The sequence below is a fragment of the Perissodus microlepis genome, chromosome 7 (genome assembly GCF_051167445.1).
Source record: "Perissodus microlepis isolate ML-2025 ecotype Zambia chromosome 7, ASM5116744v1, whole genome shotgun sequence".
NCBI classification, from domain to species: domain Eukaryota; kingdom Metazoa; phylum Chordata; class Actinopteri; order Cichliformes; family Cichlidae; genus Perissodus; species Perissodus microlepis.
In genome coordinates this window covers 64,834,901-64,852,389 of record NC_140467.1, presented here as the reverse complement: position 1 = coordinate 64,852,389, position 17,489 = coordinate 64,834,901, and positions in this window count along the sequence as shown.

The following is a 17,489-nucleotide window of genomic DNA, read 5'->3' as shown; positions in this document are numbered from 1 at the left end:
TGTATTAATTAGTTTTTCCAGGGTTGTGTGAAATCCTGGAGAAAATACAAACCGAATCTGTGGTGTGGTGATTGTGGTAATTCTCGGGTTGGGATGGGTGAGGAGGGATATTAACCCCCTTATGTCAAACGATATAAGGGGGTTATGATTTATGACCTAGGAAGCAATAAAACAAAGGGTAGCCATAAAAATATGATATTAATAAACAATATTATATTAATATTATTATTATATTTCATAACTCATCAATTCAATAATTCAACAATTATTTAATTATTATAAATATACAATTTTTATCATCAATAGCATTTTTCTCATTTTAAACCAAAAAAAGTTTGACTGTTTTATGGCCAAAAATGGCATCTGTTCGCGGGCCTGTGTGTGTGTGTGTGTGTGTGTGTCTGGGCCCATGCTTGTGTGCGTGTGTGTGTGTAAAAATGTGTTAAACCATACTAAAGTGCTTAGTTAAACTCGTGCTTTTGTAACAGTGAGTATGGCGAGAGATAGAGGCTGCATGCCCCGGTGGAAAACTTTCAATTTATTTACTTTAAATTTCAATTTATTTGCATTTGTCTAATCCAAACTAGGAAATTCAGAATCAAAGTCCGAGTCACAAACTCTCACAATCCCGAAAAACTCCGCGTCTCCCCTCTATCCCCAAAACCTTAGATAAGTTAACAGGAAAAAAGTCCTGAAAAAACCCTTCTGCCGAACTCACACCACTCGTAACCCCGATAGGACAGCTTGATAGGGACTCGCCTGTATCCCCAAAACCTTATACGTGTTAACAGGAACAAACTCCTGAAAAGACCTTAGTCTTTCTACACAGGACCCCTGCGTGCCTAACTTCGCCCACTGCCAATCACATATCAAATGGGCGGGTCCCACAGCACCCCAGATATCCAATCGGCTACAGGTCCGATTTTTATGATCTCCCGCGGAGGTTAAGACTAGCACCGCGCTCCCACATGACTCCTGTCTCCAGCCAGATCAACGACTGGCGTTGCTTTCCCTCTGTGCATATCAATAGTTATGTAGGTAGGTTAATCTTCCTGTCCTGCTTTTACATTTCCTTTGACCTTTTGTCAATCTTTTCATTTCAAAAAAAGACCACAATGGTTTGTAACACCTACAATGCACTTTTTAAAAATATTTATATAAACTCGGCTTTAACACGGGCTAAAGTACTTACATATCATATCACAACATCAGCTGTCATGGCCTACTCGGGTAACTCATTTCATCTTGATCATCTTATCTTATACTCCTTTCACATTTTACTAGTTTGCGTATTTTAAAACTCTTCTTGTTTTTCTTTTTCTAGACTCTGAAATCAGCCAGCTCTGCTCCAGCCCCGTTTCTCTCAACAAAACTGGTAAGTTTTTCATTCTCGATCTCCCTAATAACAGCTAATTGTATACAATAACATTAACCGTGTTTGTCTGTGAAGGTTCTCAGTCATCCAGGTCATCGTAGTCAAAGGAGCTTGCAAAGAAAAGTGTCTGGACTTCTTTAAGTTTACTTGAAGACGTTTCACCTCTCATCCGAGAAGCTTCTTCAGTTCTAAGGTCAAATGGTGGGGAGTCCCAGATATAAACCTAGTGGGAGTTTCCCCCCACAGAGGGACAAAAGGACCCCCTGATGATCCTCTAATCGCCTGAGCCAAGGTGTGAAACTGGGTGTGGGTCCCAATCAGCCAGAGTTTCGGGTGTGTTCATTGTGAAACCTGGCCCCACCTTATCATGCGAATTCCTGAGGTCAGATGGCCCAGGATGTGAGTGGGCGTTAAGGCGTCTGGGAAGGGATCTCAAAACTGGATTATAGATGGCAGAGAGTTAGTGTCGTAAACCCCCGCCTCTGTTCAAAGATGGTCGCTCACAGTGGACATAGATGCTTCTTTCACTCCTCTTTCAAACCATCTGTCCTCTCTGTCCAAAATGTGAACATTGGCATCCTCGAAAGAGTGTCCTTTATCCTTAAGATGCAGATGGACTGCTGAGTCTTGTCCTGTGGAGGTGGCTCTTCTGTGTTGTGCCATGCGCTTGTGAAGTGGCTGTTTGGGTAACCGTGTTTCATTTTCAAATTCTTTTTAGACATCTCCGACTTGGATGATTATCTATTCCCTCGCAGTCCGAATTCCACACTACAGCCACATTCCACCGACCCCAAGGGAAAAATATTCTTCTGTCCAACAGGGACAGACACGATTTGTTAACCGAGCTAGGCCGTCCGGCCCGCGGTTCCAGAGCTCCACGCTCCCTCCCTCCACCCCGGCCTGCGCGGCTTGCCAGCCATCAGGCGCTCGAAAGCTGGCGCGCCTGCTCCTGCAAGCCAGACACGGTCATTCTCTCTACGGTCTCATAATTTGCCATTTTAAACTATCGTTTTTATTTACCATAACTTTTTCTTTTTACCCTCTAATTGTCAGGTCTAGGCATTAAACGCCTCAGAGCATTCAAGACAGCGAGCACCGGGACCATTAAGACGAGGACAAAGACAAAGCGCAACCGACAGCGGCTTGTTTCTCTTGCTCTATGTCTCATTGTTGAATTAATGTCCTTGATGAAATAAGAAATAAATAAGCTCTTTTGTTTTTTAAACATTCTCCTTTTACATTCTTCTGTGTGAACAGTGAATAACTAGAAACAGGATATAAGTGACCCATGTTTAGCACTAAACCTAGCTCTAGCTATGTCAAACCCCAATATCGATCCTAATGTTGGTGAATCTCAAAATACATTTTCACAAAGCAGTGAGCACCCTGCTGCGATCATTGATAATGACCCTTTGGAATTGCTCCATTTAGCTCTTGCCCGATTAGCACATAGTGAAAGTCTTTTGCAAAATAGCTGTCAAAGTTCGGGAGTCTGGTGAGATCAAAACACAGTCAAACGTTGCTCATTCTCAAAGCTGCCTAACACAAAACATTTCTTCTGAGCCTTTCGCAGCTCTTACCGTGTGTTCACACCGAACGCGATAGACGCGACCAAACGCCAGACCCCCCTAGCTTGACGCATGCACGTTCGCACCTCGATGCATGTCCAACGCGAATTATTCACGCACGTCAAAATATCCAATTTTGACGTGCGTGAAGCGGAAATGTGGGAGGAAGTAGTGCCAGACGGTATGTTTGCAAGATGGCAGCTGTCGATCTACCGTTTGAAGAGAGAGTCTCCCTTCTCTATTTACTGTGGAGAGCAGAGCAGCGGCGTTAAGGACGTCCTCGCCTTACCTGGGTCCAGCAGGTCCTCCAGAAGTGTGAGCAGTTTGGTGAGTTCCACCACTTGCTCCAGGAGCTGCACCTGGACTTTCAGCGATATCACCGTCTTTCACTCGCCCAGTTTGAGGTCCTGCTGTCCCGCGTCGGTCCAAGCATCGCCCGCCTAGACACCAACTACAGGCGCTCAATCCCACCTGCAGAGCGCCTGTCCGTCTGCCTGAGGTTAGTAAAAGTGTTTAATACAGTAGTCCTTTATTGAGACCTGTGCTAATATATGCTAAACTATCCGTTTATACACTGATAACATGGATATGGTATGCTATCAGTGAATGCCGTCGGTTTTACTGATATCAAACTGTGGTATGAGGACCACTGTGGGTTAATCTTTGTAGTGATACTCAGAAGGTCTATCTTATAAAGTCCTTTTTAAAAAAAATTAGACCTGGTTTAATTCTGGTATAGTTGAATATTTGTATATAATCCCTGCAGCTGTCAGACTATAACAGGGGTCACCAGCCTTTCTTAAAACTGAGAGCTAGATAGGATTGTGAACAGTTTGGTTCATCTTCAGTTATATGATAATAACAATTCTATCTTGATATGCTGTCTTATCACAGGTTAATTTTCAAAACAGGCCTGGGTCGTGTAGCAGCCAACAACTCCTCCTGGAGGTGTCCTGCCTTTTTAAAATGTTCTTAATAAATGGCGCTCTACTCCAAAATAAACTAACCTCTCTTTATTCTCTTAATAACTGGTCTTCACTATGTTGCTATATATTAGTATATTTTTTCATTAGTATAATAGGAAATAAATTCTACATGTGTCAAGTTGTGTGCCGATATTTGCTGTGTAGTAGAACTGAGACATTAGTCATTACAAAAAATAATTTCAAATAATATTAAAATTCTCAAACAGAATAACATTAAACATAGATATATAAAATATAAGTATTTACAGAGAGACAGGAATAAAAAGGTGGAAGAGCCTCAGGGAGAAGGAGGAGAAAAATAAGAACATTGTTTCCGCCCTGGAGAGCTGCTGCCTCATCAGAAAACTACTGAACGCTCGGGTCCAATGTTTCCAAGTTTAAGACAGCTGTGCTGTTTTCAAAAACTAATTTATAAATTTGAAATTTCAGTAATACTCTCGTGTGAGGCGCCATGCTCTCCAGAGCAGGAACAAGGCTGAGGAGGAAATGCTCAGTTGGAGACTGGCGTGGCCTCTTCTGGGACTCCAGGATGGCCAGCTCCACCGCCGATGGACCGTCCTGGGACCCGTCCCTCGTCCGCCTCGGAGCTGTCCTCCTCTGTGGGCCTGTAAAACAGCACAAAACAACACAAAGAAATAAGAAGGCTGCTACTACATTTTCATTTTCACAGAAACACATGATGTCTGCGAGAGGGTCAACTTTGAATCTGTAAAGAACCTTGTTGACAAACATAGAATGCTACCAGGAGGTCTGACTTCACCTTTTAAGCCTCGTGGCTCAGGAAAAATGTTTTTGTCAAATCTGTATTGGAAAACTGTGTACATGTTTTGAATAAGCTTGTTGAAAATGTTGTGTGGGTTTATACATCCTTTCAGCCTCTGTATTGTGAGCTTCAAGAGAAAAATAAGAGCATTAAATTCATTGAAGGTCTCCCTGATTCTTTTGAAGATGAGAGTTTGTTTCCCTCACACCAGAGTCATCTCATTGTACTGCATGATGTTATTTTTCAAGCATCCAGAAGTGGTTTCACGCAGTACAGACACCATAAAAATATGAGTGTTGACTCAGAATGTGTTTCTACAGGGTAAACACAGCAGAACGATCAGTCTGAACAGTACTTATATGGTCTTATTTAAGAAACCCTGTGATAAATTACAAGTTAATACATTAGCTAGACAAATTTGTCCAGGACGTCTGCAGTCAAATACGAGAGAAAAATGTCTGTAAGACTGAGAAGAAACTTTGCTTTGTTGAAAACACTAACCACTAGCTCACCAAAAATGCGTAAGGTTTTAGATGAATGCTCACCTGTTTTTATTGAGGCTGTAAGCGAGATTGGTATGAATCTTTTAAAAGGAAATATTCCTATCACATAATGCCAGCATAAGAAATTAAAGCGACATAAAGAGAAAATCAGACAGATGGCCAGACGGGATGGAGTGAGGAAGAAGAAAAAGCTAATGACTCAAAAAGGTGGTTTCCTGTTACCACTTCTCACAACCATGCTACCCATCGTTGCAGATCTAGCTACAGGTGGCATTCACAAATTAAAATGCATAAAATGTATTTGATCTCACCTGAGCAGATCAAACGCTTACATGAAACGCATGGAAATGCGTCTCGGACAAACATCAGAGAGAAGGCTGAGGCTGATTTGGATAATGAAATGAGACGGGTATTAGAGACTGAGGGTTTAAACCTGGATGAGAAAATCAAAAGGTATAATATGCTGTTACAAAAGTATCTTGTGCTCGAGAAACAGAAACTGGATGAAAACAAGCAGATAACGCTAAGGCTCCCCGCTGAGCGTGAGGGGAGACTTAGTGACAGGTCATATGATAGGCGCCAGTACCAGGAGGAAGAGAGCGAGGAGGGGGAGCAGCAGGAGGGTGTCGATAAAGTTTTGCATGAAGTTTTAACCAACATAAACCCTCGCTCAAAGACAAACACTGAATATGTAATGTGTAGAATATTAGCATCGAAAGGTCACAGCGGATGGACTGAAGACGGTGAACTGATGCATAGAGAGAAGCCTATACCAGGAAGTCATATGCTCGACTTGATGAAGTTTTTAGCAAAGCCCTCGGACAAGCGTCAAACCAACAGGCTGGACTTTGCTTGCACAAACCTTGGCGGACCTAAAAATTCCCCTTTCCACAATCGGTAACATATCAGCTCGAAGGGAAATAGCAGAGCTTAAACGTTCACGAGAAACACGAGAATACCAGGCATCATCAGATGTTATTGATAAGAAAAAAAAAGAAGAAAAGCAAGACATTTGCCTGATCACCCACTTGGTTACATTTCTGATGTAATCAAAGCCAAATAAAACATGTTTTGTTATTTTTAAAGTTAATTATCGCTGCTGTTTTTATTGAGCAAAAATAAAACACACACATTACACCACTTCTTTAAGTTTACTTGAAGACGTTTCACCTCTCATCCGAGAAGCTTCTTCAGTTCTAATTCTGGGCCATCTGACCTCAGGAATTCGCATGATAAGGTGGGGCCAGGTTTCACAATGAACACACCCGAAACTCTGGCTGATTGGGACCCACACCCAGTTTCACACCTTGGCTCAGGCGATTAGAAGATCATCAGGGGGTCCTTTTGTCCCTCTGTGGGGGGAAACTCCCACTAGGTTTATATCTGGGACTCTCCACCATTTGACCTTAGAACTGAAGAAGCTTCTCGGATGAGAGGTGAAACGTCTTCAAGTAAACTTAAAGAAGTCCAGACGCTTTTCTTTGCAAGCTCCTTTGACTACGATGACCTGGATGACTGAGAACCTTCACAGACACATTACACCACCTTTTTGCCAAAATGTTTTTACTCTTTATTAAAAATAATTTTTAACACAAGTGACAATCATGAAAAGCTTTCAGAGAGCATGAAGTTTGGTTAAAATTGCTAGCTTTACATATTAATGCACAGCTGATAAATCGTTTTACAAAACACGACCACGGCATCATTTTCCTTTTGATTAGACCCATATAAAGCAAGTACATTATCAGAAGTCTTTCCACGCGATCTCTGGGCTAAAACAAATATACAGTGCTGACGCATACTGTAGACAGCGTGGCTTGCAGCTGTCTTTGATGGAAAGATACTCGATCAGCATGCCTTTTCAAAAAACGTTACAATGCTTTGGGGTAAAATGGATAATTCGAACGAATCCTAAAAACTTGCACCTCCATCTTCATCTAATGAAATCGCCAGCCAATGAGTTCCAGGTTTATTCCTGGGATCTGTGTTTATGATCAGATATGCAGGCCGTTTAAACAAACGTTTGAGCAGCAGCAGTAACTCGTCTGAGGCCCAAACCCCACAGAATCTGTCGCCGACTAGCAGCCTCATGATACTCTCCAATTGATGATTGTTCATGATTCAAGAAAAAACAGAAACCTGTCAGTAATCGTCAACCAAAACTTGTCTTTTGGAATTGATCTCGAGAATTGAATCGTAACAAGCATAAATGATCAGCGTGGTTGTGTGATTGTTGGTTGTTGAACACGAACATAGTATATCCTTGTTTAAATTCCTGTCTGTCAATGCACAAGGACAGATCTTTCAGGTTTCCTCAGTGTACAGGCTGTAAAACTCTCTCACAGACTGATTGTCAGCGAGATTGGGTTGAAACGCTTTGGCTGGTATCTGTTTACTCTCATGACACAAAGCCAAAAACTCTAAATTGTTATGCTGGAAATTGAAAGGGCATAAATCACATCACCCTGTAAAAGCTTCGTGGTTTGCCATGCCTATGACAACATATCTGGGCAGTGAACCCACAAACAGGTTCTCGTGATGTGATATCCGGGAATTCTCAGGTATTGAAAATGTTTTTACATTAATACGCGAGATCGGATATAATGCATTGGCATGCATGAGAGCGGATGCGTGACCTACGCGCATAACGGGAGACACCGTCACTTTTCTTACAAACATGGAGGCGCCTAGAATATTCAGACGATAACTGGCATTTTGAGGTGCCATGAGGCTACACGCGTCGCTGGCTCTCGTGAGCTTAACCCTCAAATCCACATTATTGAGCAACAATCTTCCACAGAAAAAAATGTCAGAGTGCAAGGGGCCCATGACATGAAACAATAGCATCAATAGCATAGAAAAATGCTATTGATGATAAAAAAAATTGTATATTTATAATAATTAAATAAATTTGAATTACTGAAAATTAATGAGTTATGAAATATAATAATTATATTAATACAATATTGTTTATTAATATCATATTTTTATGGCTACCATTTGTTTTATTACTTCCTTTATTACTTCCTAGGTCATAAAGCGTTTTATTTGGGGGTCATAAATCACTCGTTTTACATAAGAGGTTGAATATCCCTCCTTGGGTGTTGATACTGAGTGCTAAATTAACACCAATGGTAGATGGACAAGAAAAAGTGAAAGCCACCAAGGGCTTTGTTTAGGGGAAAAAAGAGAGAAAAGAAAAGGAGAAACGAGTAAAAGATAAATGTAAGCAGATGTGTCTTTGGCAGGCATTATGTATGACATGAATCCTGAAACAAGATAACATTCATTAGTAGGGATAGTGAAAACTTCTGTTTACCTTTGTCAGCCACTTGGCTATGATATCAAACAGTAGGCAGACAGTAGACACTGATGTGGCTCATTGAATCTTTTGGACCGTGTTCAGCACAATGTTAATTACCCATCAATTGGAAGAGCTGTAAGCTGCGAGAGGCGCTGACTCCTGGCTCAAGTTGTGCTTTAACCTGAAACAAACTGGTGAACAGAAATAAAGAAGCCCAGAACACATCGGTGCACTGCGCGGGTCCGATCATTGCTACAGTGGTGCCGAAACCTTGGCAGAGATGTCTGATCCTCAGGCCGCCCCTGCGCGTGCAACCGCTCCGGTTTCTGGCCCAAATGTCGGCTGAGATGGCAGCTATGACCGTGCAGCGGGCCAGAGACCACACCCACTCACTCACACCAACACATTCACTGAGTTTGTCCAGTTCAACACAGAAACATCAAAATGGTGTAATGAATGAGACTCTGCAAGATCTGAATCTTACAGTGTATAAAATACTGACTTTAATAAATGCACATTACACTGCAAACAGGAAAACAGTGTGCACATTCATGCACGACACAGTCACTGTAACTGCAGCATGTGGACGGGTCAGGACCCGATGGTAAATCCCGTTCAGCATACAGGTCAGCTGTTTGTAATAAAGCAGCTCTGCTCCGGAGGATTTCAACTCTGACTGTAACCCTGAAAAAGACCCACAGGAACGACTGAAGGAGACATATGAGCGAGGGGAGCTCTGCAGGAGCAGCATGTGATGGAGTTTCCTGGATTTACCTGTTAATTATTTATAACAATGTTTTATGCTCTCCATCAGAGTCACAGCAACAACTGGACACAAATGTTTCTCTATTTTCACATTTACATTAACATGATGATTTTTTGATCTATCGATTTTGCACAGAAATCTTTTTCCAATTTGAAGAGAGAAATTGCATTTGGAGGCCTTCACGCTCAGCACGCTCAGCACTGAGAAATCATTCATCACAGCAGCATCTTTACGAGTCACTCAGTGTGATGGGCCGACATAATGCAGAGCACCTACAACTTTACTTCCACGCAGGTCGATTATCTTGTTAAAAGTCTTACATCCTCGCTGCGCACAACTCTGGAAATGAAGCCAAAGAAATCTAAGGAGGCTGTGTGGCAGGCAGGAAAGAGAAGGCAGGGTGTAAAACTCAGGAGGCTTTTACTGCTGAACGCCAAATAAACATAAAGTAGTTCAGGAGGAAACCATCTGCAGCTTTTGTGTTGCTGATACGACACAGAGGCACTCAGTTTGGTGCAGTTTCACTTTTATTGTTTCACACACGTGTACACTTCTTGGTCTGCACTCCAGTATAGCTGCTACCTCACCCCACACCCCTCATCCCCAACAAGGGGGGGCACGATTAATCAGCCTCCCCACGATCTGCCCCTGAACCCACCGGACCCACGGGACCTCCCCTGCAGCTGAGCCACAGACCACAACCCAGAGCCGGAGCACAGACGAGGAGGGATGCTGCATGAGGACAAACAAGACAAAGAGCAAAGACTGAAACAATATATGCACACAGGATAACAAGGGGAAGGGAACATGTGGGAGCACAGCTAATTAGAGACAAAGTAGAACTAGACACACGAAACAAGGAAGAAACAGACGACAGGAACCGAAACACAGACTTGATACAAACACAGAAACACTGCGATCCATAACAGAGAACAGGACAGCAGAGCATACAGAACCATAACACAAAGATAACCAAGAACTAGAAAAACCCAAAACGCTGAGTCCTGAGGTTGCTTTGCTGTGCCTTCGGGTCGGATAACGAGTGCTGACTGTCTTTTGTGGGCCAAATGGAAGTTCAGAGTAGCCAACCCTTCTTGAAGTGCTAAAGGTGCCTCTGCCGAAGAGCCATTGTCCCGATGGGGAACCTCAACACTCACATGAACAACAACAGCGAGACCTGGATGGGTCATTGACCCACCAAAGTCCAGCCAATATATAAAAACCGCCACGTTCAAACTATAGGATGTCCATAGGTTCAGCTTTCACTGAGAAACCAGCGATCGAACGATGAAGCCCAAACTAAAGGAGCCATGCGTGCAACAACAAAAGCTTGCCAGTTTTTGGCACCGCGTTCTTTTCAACATGCTGCGGCTGCAGTATACATGCACATACATGGGCTTTGGGCCCTATCACGAAACCGATCCGAATCAGAATGTCTTTATTGTCATTGTCACAGGTACAACGAAATTAAAAACGGTCCCCGATCAGTGCATCATCCCTAACAATATCAAGATGTAAATAAAACAATAGAATTCAATATAAATAAAATACTTAAAGTGCTAATAAGAATAGTCTTAGCAAACATTCACATACATTCCCACATACATGCTTCAGTCAGGGCACAGATTAATACAAGAGTGGCGTGATGGACATTTTCTTGTAGCAGTATTCAGACGTGTTATTACAGTTGGATAAAGCTGTGTTCGAGTCTATCAGTCCTTGCACTGATTGCTCTGTACCGTCTGCCCGAGGGCGACAGTTCAAACAGGGTTTGGCCAGGATCTGAGGTGTCTTTTATAATGTTTTGAGATTTTTTAAGACAGCAGGTGTTGTGTAGATCTTCCAGCGTGGGGAGAGGGCAGCCAGTGATCCTTTGGCGGTGTTAAAACGTCTTGATGCATGCTCAATCATCCAGGTAAGTAAATCTCCAAAAGTTGATTCTGTTCATCTGGACGTAGCGTTTTGTGGGACAAACGTGTCGTCATCATCAGGTGACGTCTTCAGTCTCAGCTGACTGCAGGTTTCAATCTCATAAACAGGACATTTGCATAATGACTGAAACCAGCCCGCTGAAGGAACAATGGGCTGGGAGGTCAGTTCCTTAATCTTAATTATGCAAATTCTCATGACCACTGATCAACAACCACTGACCAAATAAATAATAAATAAATAAAATTATATTTATGTAGCACCTTTCTAGACAGAATCACAAAGCGCTGCACATAAGATAACAAATAATAAAAGGGTAAAACAGACAATATGAAACAGCCAGAAATTTAACCAAAAACAGTTTTAAAAAGATGAGTTTTGAGTTGTTTTTTTTAAAAACAACTACCGAGTCCACAGTTCTTAATGTCTGAGGGAGAGCGTCCCACAGTCTCGGGGCCACAGAGGCAAAAGCTCCGCCAACCTTAGTTCTCATCTTAGTCTGTTTTATAGCAAGTAAGCCCTGATCAGATGACCTCAGGGACCTGCTAGGGATGTAGGGAGGTGCTAGTCCATGCAAGGCTCTAAATGTCAAGACCAGGATCTTAAAATGTACTCTACATTCAACAGGAAGCCAGTGTAGCTGAAATAGCAACGGTGTCACATGAGAATACTTGGAGGATTTTGTCAACAGCCTAGCTGCAGCGTTTTGCACAACCTGCAGACGATCCAGAGAACCTTTGCTTAGACACATAAACAGTGAGTTACAATAATCCAAGCATGAGGAAATAAATGCATGTATAGCAATCTCCAGTTCAGGGCGAGATAAAATAGGGCTTAACTTAGCCACATTTCTAAAGTGATAAAAACAAGACCGAACCAGAGAATTCACGTGCCCATCCAATGTGAGACTCGAGTCAAAGGTGACACCTAAATTCCTGATAGAGGATTTAACATACACTGAGAGAGGACCAAGGGCTTTCACTATCTGGGATACAAATCTGTCCAGAGCACATACGAGGACTTCAGTTTTCCCCTCGGTGAATTGGAGGAAATTTGCAGCCAACGTTTGATGGAATCTACATAAATCCTGGGGCTTAAAAGAGACGTACAACTGAATATCATCAGCATAACAGTGATAAGAAATGTCCTCAAAAGAGCCCATTATATGCTGGAGGGGGAGAAGATATATTAAGAACAATAAAGGCCTCAAAACCAAACCCTGAGGGACACCACAAGTAAGGGAGGTAGAGGATGACCTAAAACCGGAGACCACCACAGAAAAAGATCGGTTACGTAGATATGAGGAGAACCACTCCAAGGCAGTACCCGATACACCAACCCAATGTTTAAGCCTTTCGAGGAGGATGTGGTGGTCAACAGTGTCAAAAGCCGATGTTAGGTCCAACATAAGTAGGACCAAGCATTTTCCTGCATCATTACTCATCAAAATGTCACTACAGACCCAAAGAAGAGCTGTTTCTGTGGAGTGAGCTCTACGAAAGCCGGACTGAAACTTATCAAAAATGCTATGTTTGTCCAGAGCCGCTATGCTTAGCCACAACCTTTTCTAGAAGCTTAGCCATTAACGGTACTTTGGAGATTGGTCTGTAGCTGCTCCAAACAGAGGGGTCAAGCTGAGGTCTTTTTAAAAGTGGGAGAATAGCAGAATAAACCGGAACTATACCAGACGCCAGTGAAGAGTTGAGTAGAGTGAGCACAGATGGACCAATAACCTGGAAGACATTCTTGAATAATGATGCAGGTACAATGTCAAGAGGACAAGAGGATGCTTTCACTGAATTCACTAGTTTTACCAGCTCAGGTAGTGAAACAGGAGAGAAAGTATCCAAGATGACAGGGCGTGATGAGGTGGAGATCGAGATTTCATCTAAAATAAAACGGCAGTAATTATTCAAAAGATGGTTGAAGAGGCAACATCATTATGAGGAGATAGCTGTAGGTTAAAAGCATCCGCAAATTTCTCCGGTGTGGAGGAATCTAAGGTACGAGAGCTAACCTTACGTTGAACGGGGGACAAAAGCTCATTAAGAGACAGTTTAAAAACAATAACATCAGAAATAAAAATGTCCTCAGAGCAAATAAAATCAATATTTAAACCCAAAGTAAAAACAAGGTCCAGTTCGGTTCGATCCCCGGGCTCTCTGTCCTGGTCGTTGTGTCCTTGGGCAAGACACTTTGCCCTACCGCCTACTGGTGTTGGCCAGAGGGGCCGATGGCGCGATATGGCAGCCTCGCTTCTGTCAGTCTGCCCCAGGGCAGCTGTGGCTACAACCGTAGCTGCCTCCACCAGTGTGTGAATGCGAGAGTGAATGAATAGTGGCATTGTAAAGCGCTTTGGGTGCCTTGAAAAGCGCTATATAAATCCAATCCATTATTATTATCCTTGTTTCCAATTTTAAGCAGCTGCAGCTCAAACGAAAGAAAATGTCCAATTTTCACGGAGCGGGAGGAGAAACGTTCCTGGAAAGCCACAGCGAGACCACCGCCCCGACCAGAAACCCAAGGCTGGGTAATAAAAGTACAGCCATCCGGGCAGAGTTCAACAAATGACGACTAGTCTACGTCCCGCTGCCAGGTCTCAGTCAAGAATAAAAAATCCAGTTTTTTAGATGATATCATTCAACAAGAATGATTTATTAGACAGAGCTCGAGCGTTAAAAAGCGCCATATTCAGTAGAAGCCTCCGTATTTGCGGAGGCTCGAGTTAAAGGACGTAGAAACTCAGGGTTTGAACCATCACGCTCGTAGAATCCGCTCACCGTGGGAAGGAAAAGCCAGCCGGCAGAAGAGTCTGGATAAACCCTCCTCAGGCAGGCCGGTCCCAAAGAGCCGGGCCCAGCGTATCCAAACAGGGACGTGGGAAACAAGTCCCCCTCCATGGAGCTTCTCTGAGCTCAGGAGACAAGGCACGCTCGGTGTCGCTTACCAGGCAGACCTCGCCGCCAGTAAAGCCTGAGCTTTACCTGAATACCTCCTCTTCTCCCTCTCCTTCTCCGTGGTCTAGAGGATCCGCCGAAAACGCCCGACAAAGATCCAGCTGATGGAGGAGGGTGGAAAATGCCGAAGGAGGACGAAGAGACATCGTGAGGCATCACAGAGGATCGGATGGATAGCAAAGACAGACGATCATACACCAAGGCAGCCAATACATCGTTAAAACTAAATGAGAGCAGAAAATAATACAAAAGTGGTGGAGCGCAACAAACTGCACCCGGCCAAACACAGGCGCCATCATACCCACCCACAATCAAAGCCCACTGATCAATGGCCATGAGTCCCATTCACAGAGAGTTGGGGAATGGCTGCAATCACAGCATTGTAAGATGGTGACAAATGTACCCTTATAAAATATGCGTCTCAGCTGCTCCGATACTCCTGACACGTACGGGATCACTACAGGTTTTCGCTTAGGCAGCGGTTGTCCTTCTCTCCTGGATCGGCTGGAGCTTTCTTTAGGCGCCTTCCCAGCTTTGACAAAAGTCCAGCTGGGATAACCACACTTACTCAGGGCCTTCTTGATGTTCTTCTGCCTCCCTGGCTGCTGTGTCAGTGGGGATGGTGTTCGCTCTGTGTTGTAGCGTCCTGATGACGCCCAGTTTGTGCTCCAGTGGATGATGAGAGTCAAACCTCAGATACTGATCCGTATGTGTAGGTTTACGGTACACGTCAGCTTTTAGATGTCCCTCATTACTGATGGAAATCTCACAGTCTAAGAAGGCTAACCTGCCACTTTTCATATCCTCCCTGGTGAATTTGATGTGTCGGTCCACCGAGTCATTATGCAAATGTACTTTTTATAAGATTGGGGAAACCTGCAGTCAGCTGAGACAGGAAGTCACTTGGATGAGTGACGAAACGTTTCTCCCACAAAACACTACGTCCAGAATCAACTTTTGGAGATTTGGCGGTGTTAATGATCCCTCGGAGTGCTTTCCTCTGCGCCACTGTGCAGCTAAGATAAGCAGATAGCATATGCAGTAGGTTGGTACACTCTTGATGGTGGCTCTGTAGAAGGACACCAGCAGTCTCTGTGTGATGTTACTCCTCCTGAGAATTCTCAAGAAGTACAGTCTCCGTGTTTGCACTCCAGGAAAGGTTCTCCTCTATGTTGACTCGCAGGAAGCGAAAGTTTGCCACCCTTTCTACTCAGTCAGGCTTTGGATGGACATCCGGCATGGGAAGTCTTAACAGCAGCCCATTTTTCCTTTTCCTTTCTTTTTGTTTGTAAAGCTGCCCAGCTTTTATATGCTTTCTGATTATAATAAAAAAGCTGTGCCTGTCCTCTTACTAAATTACCTGCACCTCAATATAATCCCTTATTTTGTGACCTTGCTCTAAATTGCATGACTCATAGCATATTGGACATATGGTAGTGAACTGAGTACACCTGTGCTTTACTTTTGTAAATTGGCTCTACATCAGCTCTGTTTGGGGGTTGTACTCGAGCCATTCGTCCCCACTTTTTGCCGTTATTTAAACGGATGTTCTCATCTCCAATCTCAATCCTGCTTGCTTCTCTTTACTTTCTCTTAAACTCTTTAGTTTACTTTTCTTACTTTTTTCTTTGTCCTTTACTTGGTGTTTTACAGTGTTTGTTTGCTTTAATAGCTTCCATCCATCCATTCGCTTCGGCTTATCCTTTTCAGGGTCACGGGGGGTGCTGGAGCCTATCCCAGCTGTCATAGGGCGAGAGGCGGGGTCCACCCTGGACAGGTCGCCAAGCTGTCACAGGGCCAACACACAGAGACAGACAACCATTCGCGCTCGCATTCACTCCCGCATTCACACCTATGGGCAATTTGGATTAACCAATTAACCTACCCCATTAACTGCATGCCTTTGGACGGTGGGAGCTTTCTTTTTTTTCCTTTTTTTCTGATTCTGATTGACGGCTTGATTCAAGTATTTTTTTAGAGAAATCGTCTTTCGCTTGCCTTCGCTGTGATGAGCGCGTGTCCTTGCAACTGTTGCTCTCTGTAAGACTCTCACAAAACAGAATGAAGAACCATCTCAGGAAACCTGGGATGTGATTTTGATAACTTTGTATTATGGTAGGCTCTACCTGACAATACAGAGCACCTTGGGGCAACTGTTGTTTTGTTTTGGCGCTGTATAAATAAAGTTGAATTGACTTGAACAGCTAGGCCTACATCACGAAACAACATCATCCTAAACTGCTGAACGGCAGATCCACACTCATCCCAGCAGGATAGAGGGACTGCACCAGGCTTTAAACTTCTCCATCAGACGTTTTCATCGTCTCGTTTCCTGTTTCCTTAGTTGTATTGAATCATGAATAACATGCTAATGGATTAATGGAAGGACACTAGAATTAGTTTTACGGACCGCTGAAAGCACTGCATTATTCTAGACACTTCAAGCACTTTATCGACCCACTCGTTTAAGGACAGCTGGCCATGCAAACGGCAGAAGAAGCTTCATAATGCAGCATGAGTCAATAAACCCTCTGGACACTGTTACTGTAGATTTAATCTGACCCAGCACGTGTGCATAACTGAACGATACAGGACCGTGAAGCGAACATACCGTTGGGGGTCCTGACTGCATTGCCCCAGATGTACGGTGGCTTATAATAGACCAATAGTGCCCAGTGATCACCAAACGCGCCACACAAACTTCAGGAAGATCAAAGCAGCAAACCTGACGGTGGCTCGGTGATGTGGCCCGTCTGTGCAGAGCTGCAGTGAAAGCTTTTACATGTGTTCTAGACCCCAAACTGTTCCTGCTAATCCTGACTTTTAGGGCCTCTAAGCTCGGTTGTTATCTTCATTATCACTCACGCCCCTCCGCATCCTTTTCTTCTTCTTCTTTGGTGCAACCCTATAAATTTGGGGTATCCCTTTGGCCTCTTTTCCCCTTTTCTACAATTCCCCTGTGGGAGAGCTCGGCGTCGTTTCTTTTCCAACACTAATAATATCTTTATTCAGCCTCATGTGTCTGATTGTGTGTTTTAGCTCATTATTGTTGTGATTGTGCCCGTCTTTACTAGCTGCTGTGAATGCGTCTCACGTGTGTGCTGCATATGTGTGTTGGCACTGTTAATGCTAGCATGAACAGATAAGTCTTGCTAGCTTGTAGCGGTTTGAGCTAACTCTCCTCACAGCTGTTTTTATTTGGTTATAGGAGCTGGAGCAATTTATTTACTTGAAGGTCTTTCTTTTGACCTTTCGTTGTCAGACACAATGCAGGAACACGCCGCTTTCACTTGAAAACATCAGCATCACTGGCTCTCCATTCCTGGGCTGTTGTTTGC